General features: G+C 49.2%; 1 protein-coding gene across 2 annotated transcripts in view; it reads left to right on the top strand.

The window, feature by feature from the left end:
• The first annotated feature begins 7,233 nt into the window (after positions 1-7,233).
• ZNF385C (zinc finger protein 385C) overlaps positions 7,234-14,798 on the top strand; it is a 526,232-nt gene continuing 518,667 nt past the window's right edge. For both annotated transcript variants that reach the window (XM_068263757.1, XM_068263755.1), the window contains exons 1-2: positions 7,234-7,333; positions 9,406-9,527. The gene's annotated coding sequence lies outside the window, so the exon portion shown is untranslated. The remainder of the gene's footprint in view (positions 7,334-9,405; positions 9,528-14,798) is intronic.

The following is a 14,798-nucleotide window of genomic DNA, read 5'->3' as shown; positions in this document are numbered from 1 at the left end:
TACTGGAGGCACCTATGTCTGGCTACCTATAATGGCTAGGACAGGGCAGAAGGACAAAAGAGGCACAAGGGGAACAGAGGTGACATAGAGGGGGGCAAAAGAGGCACAAACTGAGGGGTTGTGGTGAACATTTTTGTAACTTTATAATATTTTGCAACCAGTTGCAATAATTTATACTTATAGCTATCAGAAAGTGCAACCTAACCATTGATTTCAATGTATTTGTATCAGAAAAATCAGCAGCGCATTCCATGTGCGCCGGCCACGCAGGCTGTGTGCAGTGAGAGGAGCAGCAGCGCATTCCATGTGCTCCGGCCACGCATGCTGTGTGCAATGAGAGGAGCAGCAGCGCATTCCATGTGCTCCGGCCAGCAAGGCTATGTGTAATGAGAGAAGCAGCAGCGCATTCCATGTGCTCCGGCCACGCAGGCTGTGTGCAATGAGAGGAGCAGCAGCGCATTCCATGTGCCCCAGCCACGCAGGCTGTGTGCAATGAGAGGAGCAGCATCGCATTCCATGTGCTCCAGCCACGCAGGCTGTGTGCAAAGAGAGGAGCAGCAGCAGCACATTCCATGTGCTCCAGCCACGCAGGCTGTGTGCAATGAGAGGACCAGCAGCGCATTCCATGTGCTCCGGCCAGCAAGGCTATGTGTAATGAGAGAAGCAGCAGCGCATTCCATGTGCTCCGGCCACGCAGGCTGTGTGCAATGAGAGGAGCAGCAGCGCATTCCATGTGCCCCAGCCACGCAGGCTGTGTGCAGTGAGAGGAGCAGCAGCACATTCCATGTGCTCCAGCCACGCAGGCTGTGTGCAATGAGAGGACCAGCAGCGCATTCCATGTGCTCCAGCCACGCAGGCTGTGTGCAATGAGAGGAGCAGCAGCGCATTCCATGTGCTCCGGCCAGCAAGGCTATGTGCAATGAGAGAAGCAGCAGCGCATTCCATGTGCTCCGGCCACGCAGGCTGTGTGCAATGAGAGGAGCAGCAGCGCATTCCATGTTCTCCAGCCACGCAGGCTGTGTGCAATGAGAGAAGCAGCAGCGCATTCCATGTGCTCCGGCCACGCAGGCTGTGTGCAATGAGAGAAGCAGCAGCGCATTCCATGTGCTCCAGCCACGCAGGCTGTGTGCAATGAGAGGAGCAGCATCGCATTCCATGTGCTCCGGCCACGCAGGCTGTGTGCAAAGAGAGGAGCAGCAGCAGCACATTCCATGTGCTCCAGCCACGCAGGCTGTGTGCAATGAGAGGACCAGCAGCGCATTCCATGTGCTCCAGCCACGCAGGCTGTGTGCAATGAGAGGAGCAGCAGCACATTCCATGTGCTCCGGCCACGCAGGCTGTGTGCAATGAGAGGAGCAGCAGCGCATTCCATGTGCTCCGGCCACGCAGGCTGTGTGCAATGAGAGAAGCAGCAGCGCATTCCATGTGCTCCAGCCACGCAGGCTGTGTGCAATGAGAGGAGCAGCATCGCATTCCATGTGCTCCGGCCACGCAGGCTGTGTGCAAAGAGAGGAGCAGCAGCAGCACATTCCATGTGCTCCAGCCACGCAGGCTGTGTGCAATGAGAGGACCAGCAGCGCATTCCATGTGCTCCAGCCACGCAGGCTATGTGCAAAGAGAGGAGGAGCAGCGCATTCCATGTGCCCCAGCCACGCAGGCTGTGTGCAATGAGAGGAGCAGCAGCACATTCCATGTGCTCCGGCCACGCAGGCTGTGTGCAATGAGAGGAGCAGCAGCTAATCCATGTGCTTCAGCCACGGAGGCTGTGTGCGATGAGAGGAGCAGCAGCGCATTCCATGTGCCCCAGCCACGCAGGCTGTGTGCAATGAGAGGAGCAGCATCGCATTCCATGTGCTCCGGCTACGCAGGCTGTGTGCAAAGAGAGGAGCAGCAGCAGCGCATTCCATGTGCCCCAGCCACGCAGGCTGTGTGCAGTGAGAGGAGCAGCAGCGCATTCCATGTGCTCCAGCCACGCAGGCTGTGTGCAATGAGAGGAGCAGCAGCGCATTCCATGTGCCCCAGCCACGCAGGCTGTGTGCAGTGAGAGGAGCAGCAGCGCATTTCATGTGCTCCAGCCACGCAGGCTGTGTGCAGTGAGAGGAGCAGCAGCGCATTCCATGTGCTCCAGCCACGCAGGCTGTGTGCAGTGAGAGGAGCAGTAGCGCATTCCATGTGCTCCAGCCACGCAGGCTGTGTGCAATGAGAGAAGCAGCAGTGCATTCCATATTCTCCAGCCACGCAGGCTGTGTGCGATGAGAGGAGCAGCAGCGCATTCCATGTGCTCCGGCCACGCAGGCTGTGTGCAGTGAGAGGAGCAGCAGCGCATTCCATGTGCTCCAGCCACGCAGGCTGTGTGCAATGAGAGAAGCAGCAGCGCATTCCATGTGCCCCAGCCATGCAGGCTATGTGCAATGAGAGAAGCAGCAGCGCATTCCATGTGCCCCAGCCATGCAGGCTGTGTGCAGTGAGAGGAGCAGCTGCGCATTCCATGTGCTCCAGCCACGCAGGCTGTGTGCAATGAGAGGAGCAGCAGCGCATTCCATGTGCTCCAGCCACGCAGGCTGTGTGCAGTGAGAGGAGCAGCAGCGCATTCCATGTGCTCCGGCCACGCAGGCTGTGTGCGGTGAGAGGAGCAGCAGCGCATTCCATGTGCTCCAGCCACGCAGGCTGTGTGCAATGAGAGAAGCAGCAGCGTATTCCATGTGCCCCAGCCACGCAGGCTATGTGCAATGAGAGAAGCAGCAGCGCATTCCATGTTCTCTAGCCTCGAAGGCTGTGTGCAATGAGAGGAGCAGCAGCGCATTCCATGTGCCCCAGCCACGCAGGCTGTGTGCAGTGAGAGGAGCAGCAGCGCATTCCATATGCTCCAGCCACGCAGGCTGTGTGCAATGAGAGAAGCAGCAGCGCATTCCATATTCTCCAGCCTCGCAGGGTGTGTGCAATGAGAGGAGCAGCAGCTAGAGTTGGGCCGAACCTCCGATTTTAGGTTCGCGAACCGGGTTCGCGAACTTTCGCGGAACGTTCGGTTCGCGTTAAAGTTCGCGAACCGCAATAGACTTCAATGGGGATGCGAACTTTGAAAAAAAAAATAATTATGCTGGCCACAAAAGTGATGGAAAAGATGTTTCAAGGGGTCGAACACCTGGAGGGGGGCATGGCGGAGTGGGATACACGCCAAAAGTCCCCGGGAAAAATCTGGATTTGACGCAAAGCAGCGTTTTAAGGGCAGAAATCATATTGAATGCTAAATGACAGGCCTAAAGTGCTTTAAAACATCTTGCATGTGTATACATCAATCAGGTAGTGTAATTAAGGTACTGCTTCACATTGACACACCAAACTGTTCACTGAACAGAACAGGTATACAGTGGCGGGTTCACAGAACAGGTATACAGTGGCGGGTCCACTGAACAGAACAGGTATACAGTGGCGGGTTCACAGAACAGGTATGCAGTGGCAGGATCACTGAACACAATAGGTATGCAATGGCGTGTTCACTAAACAGGTATACAGTGGCGGGTCCACTGAACAGAACAGGTATACAGTGGCGGGTTCACTGAACAGGTATACAGTGGCGGGTCCACTGAACAGAACAGGTATACAGTGGCGGGTTCACAGAACAGGTATGCAGTGGCAGGTTCACTGAACACAACAGGTATGCAGTGGCGGGTTCACTGAACAGGTATACAGTGGCGGGTCCACTGAACAGAACAGGTATACGGTGGCGGGTCCACTGAACAGAACAGGTATACAGTGGCGGGTCCACTGAACAGAACAGGTATACAGTGGCGGGTTCACAGAACAGGTATACAGTGGCGGGTCCACTGAACAGAACAGGTATACAGTGGCGGGTTCACAGAACAGGTATGCAGTGGCAGGATCACTGAACAGGTATGCAGTGGCAGGATCACTGAACAGGTATGGAGTGGCAGGATCACAGTACAGGTATGCAGTGGGCTGAGGGCTCACTGAACAGAACAGGTATGCAGTGGCAGGATCACTGAACAGGTATGGAGTGGCAGGATCACAGTACAGGTATGCAGTGGGCTGAGGGCTCACTGAACAGAACAGGTATGCAGTGGCAGGATCACTGAACAGGTATGCAGTGGCAGGATCACAGTACAGGTATGCAGTGGGCTGAGGGCTCACTGAACAGAACAGGTATGCAGCCAGGAAGAAGTTAAGCCTAACTAATCTTTCCCTATATGAGAGACTGCAGCAGCTCGCCCTACTCTCACTAATGCAGGCACACGAGTGGCCGTAATGGCCGCCGCTGCCTGCCTTATATAAGGGGGGGTGGGGCTCCAGGGGCTAGTGTAGCCTAATTGGCTACACTGGGCCTGCTGTCTGTGATGTAGAGGGTCAAAGTTGACCCTCAGTGCATTATGGGGCGAACCGAACTTCTTCCGCAAAAGGTTCGCGTGCGGTACCCGCACGCGAACCACCTACGTTCGCGCGAACCACGTTCGCCGGCGAACCGTTCGGCCCAACTCTAGCAGCAGCGCATTCCATGTGCCCCAGCCACGCAGGCTGTGTGCAGTGAGAGGAGCAGCAGCGCATTTCATGTGCTCCAGCCACGCAGGCTGTGTGCAGTGAGAGGAGCAGCAGCGCATTCCATGTGCTCCAGCCACGCAGGCTGTGTGCAGTGAGAGGAGCAGTAGCGCATTCCATGTGCTCCAGCCACGCAGGCTGTGTGCAATGAGAGAAGCAGCAGTGCATTCCATATTCTCCAGCCACGCAGGCTGTGTGCGATGAGAGGAGCAGCAGCGCATTCCATGTGCTCCTGCCACGCAGGCTGTGTGCAGTGAGAGGAGCAGCAGCGCATTCCATGTGCTCCAGCCACGCAGGCTATGTGCAATGAGAGAAGCAGCAGCGCATTCCATGTGCCCCAGCCACGCAGGCTGTGTGCAGTGAGAGGAGCAGCTGCGCATTCCATGTGCTCCAGCCACGCAGGCTGTGTGCAATGAGAGAAGCAGCAGCGCATTCCATGTTCTCTAGCCTTGAAGGCTGTGTGCAAAGAGAGGAGGAGCAGCAGCGCATTCCATGTGCCCCAGCCACGCAGGGTGTGTGCAGTGAGAGGAGCAGTAGCGCATTCCATATGCTCCAGCCACGCAGGCTGTGTGCAATGAGAGAAGCAGCAGCGCATTCCATATTCTCCAGCCTCGCAGGGTGTGTGCAATGAGAGGAGCAGCAGCGCATTCCATGTGCCCCAGCCACGCAGGCTGTGTGCAGTGAGAGGAGCAGCAGCGCATTCCATATGCTCCAGCCACGCAGGCTGTGTGCAATGAGAGAAGCAGCAGTGCATTCCATATTCTCCAGCCACGCAGGCTGTGTGCGATGAGAGGAGCAGCAGCGCATTCCATGTGCTCCAGCCACACAGGCTGTGTGCAATGAGAGGAGCAGCAGCGCATTCCATGTTCTCCAGCCACGCAGGCTGTGTGCAAAGAGAGGAGGAGCAGCGCATTCCATGTGCTCCAGCCACGCAGGCTGTGTGCAATGAGAGGAGCAGCAGCGCATTCCATGTGCCCCAGCCACGCAGGCTGTGTGCAGTGAGAGGTGCAGCAGCGCATTCCATGTTCTCCAGCCACGCAGGCTGTGTGCGCTGAGAGGTGCAGCAGCAGCGCATTCCATGTGCTCCAGCCACGCAGGCTGTGTGCGCTGAGAGGTGCAGCAGCGCATTCCATGTTCTCCAGCCACGCAGGCTGTGTGCGCTGAGAGGTGCAGCAGCACATTCCATGTTCTCCAGCCACGCAGGATGTGTGCAATGAGAGAAGCAGCAGCGCATTCCATGTTCTCCAGCCACACAGGCTGTGTGCGCTGAGAGGTGCAGCAGCAGCGCATTCCATGTGCTCCAGCCACGCAGGCTGTGTGCAGTGAGAGGTGCAGCAGCGCATTCCATGTTCTCCAGCCACGCAGGCTGTGTGCGCTGAGAGGTGCAGCAGCGCATTCCATGTTCTCCAGCCACGCAGGATGTGTGCAATGAGAGAAGCAGCAGCGCATTCCATGTTCTCCAGCCACGCAGGCTGTGTGCGCTGAGAGGTGCAGCAGCAGCGCATTCCATGTGCTCCAGCCACGCAGGCTGTGTGCAGTGAGAGGTGCAGCAGCGCATTCCATGTTCTCCAGCCACGCAGGCTGTGTGCGCTGAGAGGTGCAGCAGTGCATTCCATGTTCTCCAGCCACGCAGGCTGTGTGCGCTGAGAGGTGCAGCAGCACATTCCATGTTCTCCAGCCACGCAGGATGTGTGCAATGAGAGAAGCAGCAGCGCATTCCATGTTCTCCAGCCACACAGGCTGTGTGCGCTGAGAGGTGCAGCAGCAGCGCATTCCATGTGCTCCAGCCACGCAGGCTGTGTGCAGTGAGAGGTGCAGCAGCGCATTCCATGTTCTCCAGCCACGCAGGCTGTGTGCGCTGAGAGGTGCAGCAGCGCATTCCATGTTCTCCAGCCACGCAGGATGTGTGCAATGAGAGAAGCAGCAGCGCATTCCATGTTCTCCAGCCACGCAGGCTGTGTGCGCTGAGAGGTGCAGCAGCAGCACATTCCATGTGCTCCAGCCACGCAGGCTGTGTGCAGTGAGAGGTGCAGCAGCGCATTCCATGTTCTCCAGCCACGCAGGCTGTGTGCGCTGAGAGGTGCAGCAGTGCATTCCATGTTCTCCAGCCACGCAGGATGTGTGCAATGAGAGGAGCAGCAGCGCATTCCATGTTTTAACATTAGTAAAATATCAATTTAAAGGATGGGAATAAGGTTTACGGTCAATCAAACAAAATGTTTTAGTAGATTTATATATATATATATATATATATATATATATATATATATATATATATATATATATATATATATATATATATGTATGTATATATATATACATATATATATATATGTATGTATGTATGTATGTATGTATATATATATATATATATATATATATATATATATATATATATATATATATATATATATATATATATATATATATATTTACATAGAACTAGGGACAAAGTCCTGAAAGAGGGACAAATGAGGAGGAAAGAGGGAAAGGGCTCCCAAAGAGCGACTGAGGGACAGTTGGGAGCTATGCAGCCATTCAGCCTGTGTGTAGCGAGCGATGCCAGCAGGTTGTGCATCCTCTGTCAGAGGTGGGGCTGTCCCAGGTGGTGAATAGAGCAGCCCCCCTCCGTGTCTCCGCCCTGCAGGCCGCCCTCCATCCAGCTGCGTTGCACTGGCCGTGTGAGAGGAGTCAGTGCTGGGCGGGAGTGGCTGTCACACGCTGGACCACAGGCTGCTGAGGACCTCGCAGGGACTTGCCGGGGGAACAGCGGCTCACACAGGTGAGAGAGGCATCTTACTCCACACGCTGCACATCACATCTTCCCACACGCTGCACATCACATCTTCCCACACGCTGCACATCACTCACCTCATCACTGCCAGGGGAGGGGACGGTGCTCGGGACGTTCCGAAATCACTTCACTTTTTACAGCATATAGGCACTGGAGATTCCTAGCTTTTTTATGTCTGTCCTGCAGTAATATAAGCAACTTCTGGGACAGATGTGAAGCTTGCTGAGATTTTAATGTTATGTCTGTATTAACTTTTGTATATACAGTAAGTGGTTATAACTATTGTTGTTATTATTATTATTTTTATATAATACAATGCTGAGATCTACTGTATAGCTTTGCAGAGTACATAGTCATGTTACACTGACCCTCAGAAGAGCTCCCAATTTAATGCTGCCATAGTCATAGCCTAATGTCCAACCATATTATTATTATGTATGTCTATAGCAGTGACATTTCCTGCAGCACTTTATAGAGTACACAGTCATGTCACAAACTGTCCTCAGAGGAGCTCACAAGCGTAATCCTATCCTTATAATGGTAAAATGTCCTACCATATTATGTATTTACTAGCTATTTAGCCTGCCCGTTAAATAACTGCAGGGTGCACAGCCGCGCGCCTGGCTATGCTCCCTGCAGCGGGCACCAACGGCTGCCTGCTCCTAATCCCCCCGCCCCCCGGCCCTGTCGTCCTCCTGTCACAACAGCTACACATGTGCAGTAGCTAAAACACACGGACACAGGGACGGGAGGATGACGCAGGGACACATGGGATTTTACTATATAGGATGTAGCACTGATGTGTTCTGCAGCACTTTACAGAGTACACAGTCATGTCACTGTCTGTCCTCAGAGGAGCTCACAATCCAAACCAACCATAGTCATAGTAAAATGTCCTACTGTATTTTTATGTATTTATACAACACTGACATCTTCTGCAGCACTTTATAGCGTACATAGTTGTGTCAAAAACTTTCCTCCAGAAGAGCTCACAATCTAATCCTACCATAATCATAGTTTAATGACCTACCATATTAATAACTAATAGTATCTATATAGTACTGACATCTTTTGCTGCACTTTACAGAGTACATAGTCATGTCACTGTCCCTCACAGAAGTTCACAATGTAACTGCTACCATAGTCTAATATCCTTTCAAATTATTATTTATTTATGCAGCACTGTGCAGAGTACATAGTCATGTACTGTCCTCAGAGGAGCTCACAAACTGTCATAGTCATAGCCCAATTTTCCTGTCATTTAAAGCCAATTTGGAGGTAGACCACTTGACTTACCAATATTTTTGGGATGACACATCGGATGATTCATTGATATAGCTCCATCTTCTTCTATAGTGCTGTACAGACTACACTAAACTTGGGTGGGGATTGGAGCATAATTACACACACAGCTCATGCATGGTACATATATATGTATAAATGACAAAATATGCTACTAGTGCTATCTATAGAATGCAAGAAACAATAATGTGTTTGGGGGTGTCTCGCTATCGTCCCACATTCTATTAACATACTGGTAGGTCAATTTCTCCCCCATCTCCAGAACAGTCCCTAGACTTTGATAAGGAGACTAGACTACTATTAACCCTGCCGAGAAACAGTGATGTGATGTGACTTGTTCTATGTACTCCAAAGTACCCCATAAATGCCTAACAATATTTATAACTCATCACTTAGTTGAGTAACTGAAATGTCGACATACAGTATATTAGGAACAAGTGATCCAGATGGTATGAATAAAGTCAGCACTAGTTTTCTGTCAAGGTTTGAATGGCTGTATGCTGCTTTTACCCCTCATACATATAATTGCAGAACTGCAGATAGTGCTCTGTGGCAGTAATTTTAGAGTCCATGTGACATAAGCAGGCGTAGGAATAGGATGCTGCACTTTCTTTTAAGGAGCACTTTACATTAGCCAGGTCTGCCAAACCTAACTTTGTATTTATGGTTAGAAATGAAGTCTAAACAAGACACCGCTTCAGAAGAGATGCTTGCGTCTGATACGCTCGTGCTGAGTGCATTTGCTTGTCTTGCTGTAGGAAACTACTGGACGAAGGAGAGTTCTCTGAATTGCAAGAGCTTCGTTTAACTCCATTCATGAATCAGCCCTTGTCACTTCAAAAGAGAGCGGACCTTGTGGAAACACCACCCTTTTTGTAAGGTAATGTTTTCTTCTGGCCCCAGAAGACCAAACATTTACAACTCCCATGTTGTAGCCGCAGCCAGAGCTGGGTTGTTAAAGCCATATTTTACACCCATACAAAATATGTTCCCTTAATGCAAGTGATCCATTACACACTTGGACAAATTACAGCCAGAGGCTTTTTCTCCCTGATAGGATGAATTACCCTCAATTTAAGTAAGCTGTTCGCAGTCAGAAAACAGCCCGTTCTCTGTCTAAGGCTTTCTTCACATGAGTAATGCATATTGGCTGTGATTCAAAAATCAGGAGCCTATTCATTTGTACTTTTAGCAGGTTTCTGATCAAATACATTCATTTGTGGGCATTTCTTTTAAATTGAACTTCTCTTTGCAGTGATTCATCCACAGGCAGCAGTGGGGACTTTAATGTTGGCTGAGGGGTTCTTTATACTGCAGAGCTAGTATTTATCTGAAGCAGCATTGAGAGAGGAAGTGCATCTTAGAAATAGAGATGAGTAGTGGGAAGTTGATTGCTCTGGCAGGGGAGGGTGGGAGGCGAAGTGGCTTGACGTAACTTTCTGATGGACTCTATGAAGGAATAACCTGCAAGCGGACCTCGGTAATGCAGATAAAACCAGAAGATACAGCAGTGTAAGAAGAACTAATGTGTTTCAGATATAAGCATTTACTTGTCATGGTGTATAAGCCCCGCTCCGGACACAAATCACTCTTACGATGCCTGGTCAGGAACCTGAAAACTGACCACTTCCTGGCCCACAGACTCTCATTGTTACAGGCTGCAGTCTTCTCAGAGAAATGCGGTCTGCACCTTCCCCCTTTCATTCTGAACACTGGGATGATGCAGTCCATGCAACACCAGCTTCACCTACAAGAACCTGAGACTGACTGACTGTAAATTTCAAAAACACACCTGAATTCAATTACATAACATTCAGAAATACCCTAATTAGAAAAGTATTCAAATTTAACTTTTAATCAGAGTTACATTAAAAAGAACCAAATTTGCTGACCATTCTAGTAAAAAGTGATAACGATGAGACTGGAGGTATGAGTCAGAGGTCAAAGGACCATCCTCCAAGTTCACACTGTATTCAATACCCTACACCAACTCAACATGTTTCATTTCCTCAATTGGAAACTTCGTCAGGAGTGTATATTAGTGAAAAGGTGACTACGTGCTTAACAAAATAAATACATTAATAAATCACATATTTACAAAGGTTAGCAAAATGAACTAGCAGAGTAACGGCCACTAACAGCAGCCTGCCTGACTGTACTCTGTGCTTCTGGTCATGTGATCCAAATAATGAGTTTTTTTAGCTGCAAAATCTCATTCCACACAAAGTAGAACAAAAACAAAAGTTTGCTTTCCTAAAACAGAAAGAATTTGCGATAATTCAGGTTGGAGTGAGCTTGAGATGTCTCCCAGAGCAACACTGCTGAATATATGCAAATTAACCATTGTTAAAGTGAACCTCCAGACTAAAAATCGACTCAGCAGCACTGAAAAGGCCTGGTGTTTCTTTAACAGTTTCACAGCATCAGAACTTTGTTTCTCTTATACAAGCCTTATACAAGCCTCATTTTTAGCTGCACAGAAGAAAACTGCCCGGGCTTTTTTCCCCTGATGCTGTGCAAAGCATGATGGGATTTCTGATGATGTTGTTCTCGTTCTGCTGTTTTGGTGCAATTTTTTTTTTTACATTTTGTATTTGACATTTGAAGCCTAGCGTGTGCAGCTGAGAAGGGTAATCAGGACACAGGACAGTTGGAACTGTATCTCCTGCTCCTTGTCGCCCCCTTTTAACCAAAAAGATGTCTGCCCCCATGACAAAGATAGCAGCCCCCATGAATCACAAACATTTGCCTGTTCTTTTAAAACAGGGTGTGTAAGAGATTATATTACCTATCTATTCTAATTAACATAATTAATGTAACTTGATGACAGTATGTTTGTTTAGGCTGAAGTTCCCCTTTAATTAACACAAAGTAGGTGACTTTTGAGCAGTATGATTGCTAAGCTGCTATAGCGTTTTGGAGTCATCCACACCCCCCATCTCTTATTTTATCATCCACTATGCAGGGGTTGAGAGCGTGGATGACTGCTGTGGGCAGTCAGTCACTGCTGCTGACCAGGTCCAATTAAACAGCTAATTTCAGCACAGCTCTGTGTAGATGATTTGGGTGCCTCCAAAGGGGCTAATGCAAAATACGGCTATAGCGACACTCAGTGACTAACTTGGGTGCCTGCAATAGCCGGAGCTCATATTAGCACAACATTTAGGTAATTCGGTCACCGGCAATAGCCTGACTTACGTGTCTTTCCAAGTTTCTATAACTCGGAGTGGGAATAGTTTTTAACACCTCCCAGGAGTTTTGCTATAGCAGGGTGAGCCTTATTTCGGCTTTACCCTGCACTGAAATTTGGCAGTGCCATTTTTGATGGCATGCAAGTCGGACTGTGGATTGGTGGGTGGGAATAACAGCCAGATATTTCTAGTTGCAGTGTTGCAATGAATACATATGAATGCATACTTACCTACTAGAAATCTCTGACTGTTGTTTCCGCCCTCTTGACCTCACTCTAAGGGCCTGTTTCCACTACATGCAGATTGGATGCAGAATGGATGACTCCAATAAATGCTTATGGGCCTGTTTCCACTAAACGCGATTTTTCTGATGCAGATTTTCCCATAGGCATTCATTGGAGTCAGCAGTTGGCTGATGGTGTAATGGTTAAGGGCTCTGCCTCTGACACAGGAGACCAGGGTTCGAATCTCGGCTCTGCCTGTTCAGTAAGCCAGCACTAATTCAGTAGGAGACCTTTGGCAAGGCTCTCTTACACTGCTACTGCCAATAGCGCGCACCCTAGTGGCTGCTGCTCTGCTCTGGCGCTTTGAGTCCGCAAGGAGAAAAGCGCAATATAAATGTTATTTGTCTTGTCTTGTCTAGTTTTTCTGCATTCTTTCTGCATCCAATCTGTGTGTACTGGAAACAGGCCCTGATGCTGCCATAGAAGTACGTGATTCAAGTGTACTGCTCAGCCCCATCTATTCCTGTCATGTGACCAGGGCCGATTCTAGTAAGAATGGGGCCCCTGGGCAAAGTTAACCAGGGCCCCCCAACAGACACCCCGAAAAGTTAACCAGGACCCTTTGTTGCCCCCCCCCCGACCATCTTCTAACACTTGACTGTGCTCCCTGGGGCCCCTTTGGAGTCTTTGGCAGAGTAGTATCTCACCTGTGCTGGCAGGTGCACTCCTCTGACAGTCCGTGGCTTTATGCACTCCCCAGCTTCATCCTCGGAATACCATGCCACGGGTCACAGAGAAGATGCAGCCAGCAGTGGATGAAGACAGGGAGTACGGAGCCACAGTCTGACAGAGCAGTACGTCTGCCAGCACAAGTGAAATGCTAATCTGTCAAAGACTGCAGAGGACCTGGAGCAACAATTAAGTTGTGTGTGGGGGGGGGACACCTTGGGGGCCCCTACAAGCTCTGGGGCAATTGCCCCCTTTACCTCTGTGGTAGCACCGGTCCTACATGTGACCAAAAGTCTGCTCTGTATTGTTGCAGAGGCCTGGACAGAACATCCTGGGAGTCTCAGGACTTCTCTTTCTGTGCCACATACAATTACACATATCTTGGGGATAGACCTAGGACTGCCGGGATGCTTCTGCCCAGTATTCTTCACCAGTACATAGGACACACACTGCAGTAGTGAGACTCTATAATACTGGTCCAATGCAGTCTGAGGCCTGGTTCACACTGGGGTCGATTGACAAAGCGCTAGTGCACTGTTACCTTTTGAAAACGTGCTGCATGTAGCATTTTTTTGAGCAATTCAGCTTGAATGAATGTGCAAAAATGCACATTAATCAAAAATCGCTCTGAAAATCGTTTTTCAAAATCTGAATGACTAAATGCTAGCAAATGCCTTTTGCTGAAATCGCTCAGGATTCAGCCTGTGGTGTATGTGCAGCCAACTATAGATCCAAATCTATTTTCCAACACAATAGCTTGTGGGTGTAAATTTCATGCAGGAAACCTATAACACGTAGCGTAGTAATATATTATAACCGCTCCAGATCTGAATATGGCCAATAGTCTTACTTGTGACATTAAAGGACACCTGACTTGAAAAGAGATGGGGAGGCAACCATATTTATTTCCAGTTGCCTTTCATCCTGCTGATTTTTGGGCAGCTGTAGTCTCTGAATAAACACCTGAAACAAGCATGCAGTTAATCCAGTCAGACATCAGTTAGAAACATCTGATCTGCACGCTTGTTCAGGGTTTATGGATAAGAGTATTAGAGGTAGGTAATCAGCAGGAAAACCATGCAACTGGTATTGTTTAAAGGAAAAAAGGAAATAAGTATGGCAGCCCACTTATATCTCCTACTTCAGTTGTACTTTAATTTGATCACTTAGCAGGCCAGTGTTAAGTAAATTCTACAGATAAAAATATAAATGTTTAGTGCATGTAGTTGAGTGTTTGTGTTGATGTGTCCTGTGGAAAATGATAGCAGGGATCATACAAGGACGAATGAGGAAGGAGGATGCCAGAGAACAGAAAGATGCAGCCTACATATACAGACAGGCTTCCCTTCTTTCTGGCCATGCAATATACAGGTAGTCCCCGATTAACGAATGAGATAGGGACTGTAGGTTCGTTCCTAACCTGAATCTGTTCTTAAGTCGAAGCTCTGTGCCATCTCTATCCCCTGTACCTTCTCTGTGCCTCCAGTGTCCCCCTCTGTGTCACCACTGCCCTCTGTGCCTGCTTGTACAGGTTTAAAAGCCATTTATTCTTTACATTTTTTTTTAAATCAATTTTCTCAAAAACTACAAGTCCAATTTGAACAAATTTGTTTGTAAGTCGGGCGTTCGTTCGTAAGTCGGGGACTACATGTAATGGCTTTATAGCTATTTAGATGTTACCTGGAAAGCTGTAGGTCTCTGGTGGCCTTGAATGGGGTAAGATTGTTCTATCCATAATAACTCTTAAATATCAGTCAAGCAAGAACAGCAGGATGAAAGTTACATTTCTCATATTGCTGCAACTGCTAACCAACCCAGCCAGAAGTGATGATTCTCTTATGAAAAATCATATGTGTTTGTTAAACTGCCATACCACCTCCTTTATATATCATTGTAGCAAAACCTGGGACTGTTTTTAGTGTGATGCCTGGGTATAGGGATGACTTTGCCTAGGAGAACACAAAGGGGGGGGGGGGGGGGGGGGGGAAGAGGCACCCTGGGTATGAT

This window comes from Hyperolius riggenbachi, chromosome 12 (genome assembly GCF_040937935.1).
Source record: "Hyperolius riggenbachi isolate aHypRig1 chromosome 12, aHypRig1.pri, whole genome shotgun sequence".
NCBI lineage: Eukaryota > Metazoa > Chordata > Amphibia > Anura > Hyperoliidae > Hyperolius > Hyperolius riggenbachi.
Note: the sequence above shows the minus strand (reverse complement) of the source record. Positions and strands in the feature narration are given on the sequence as shown.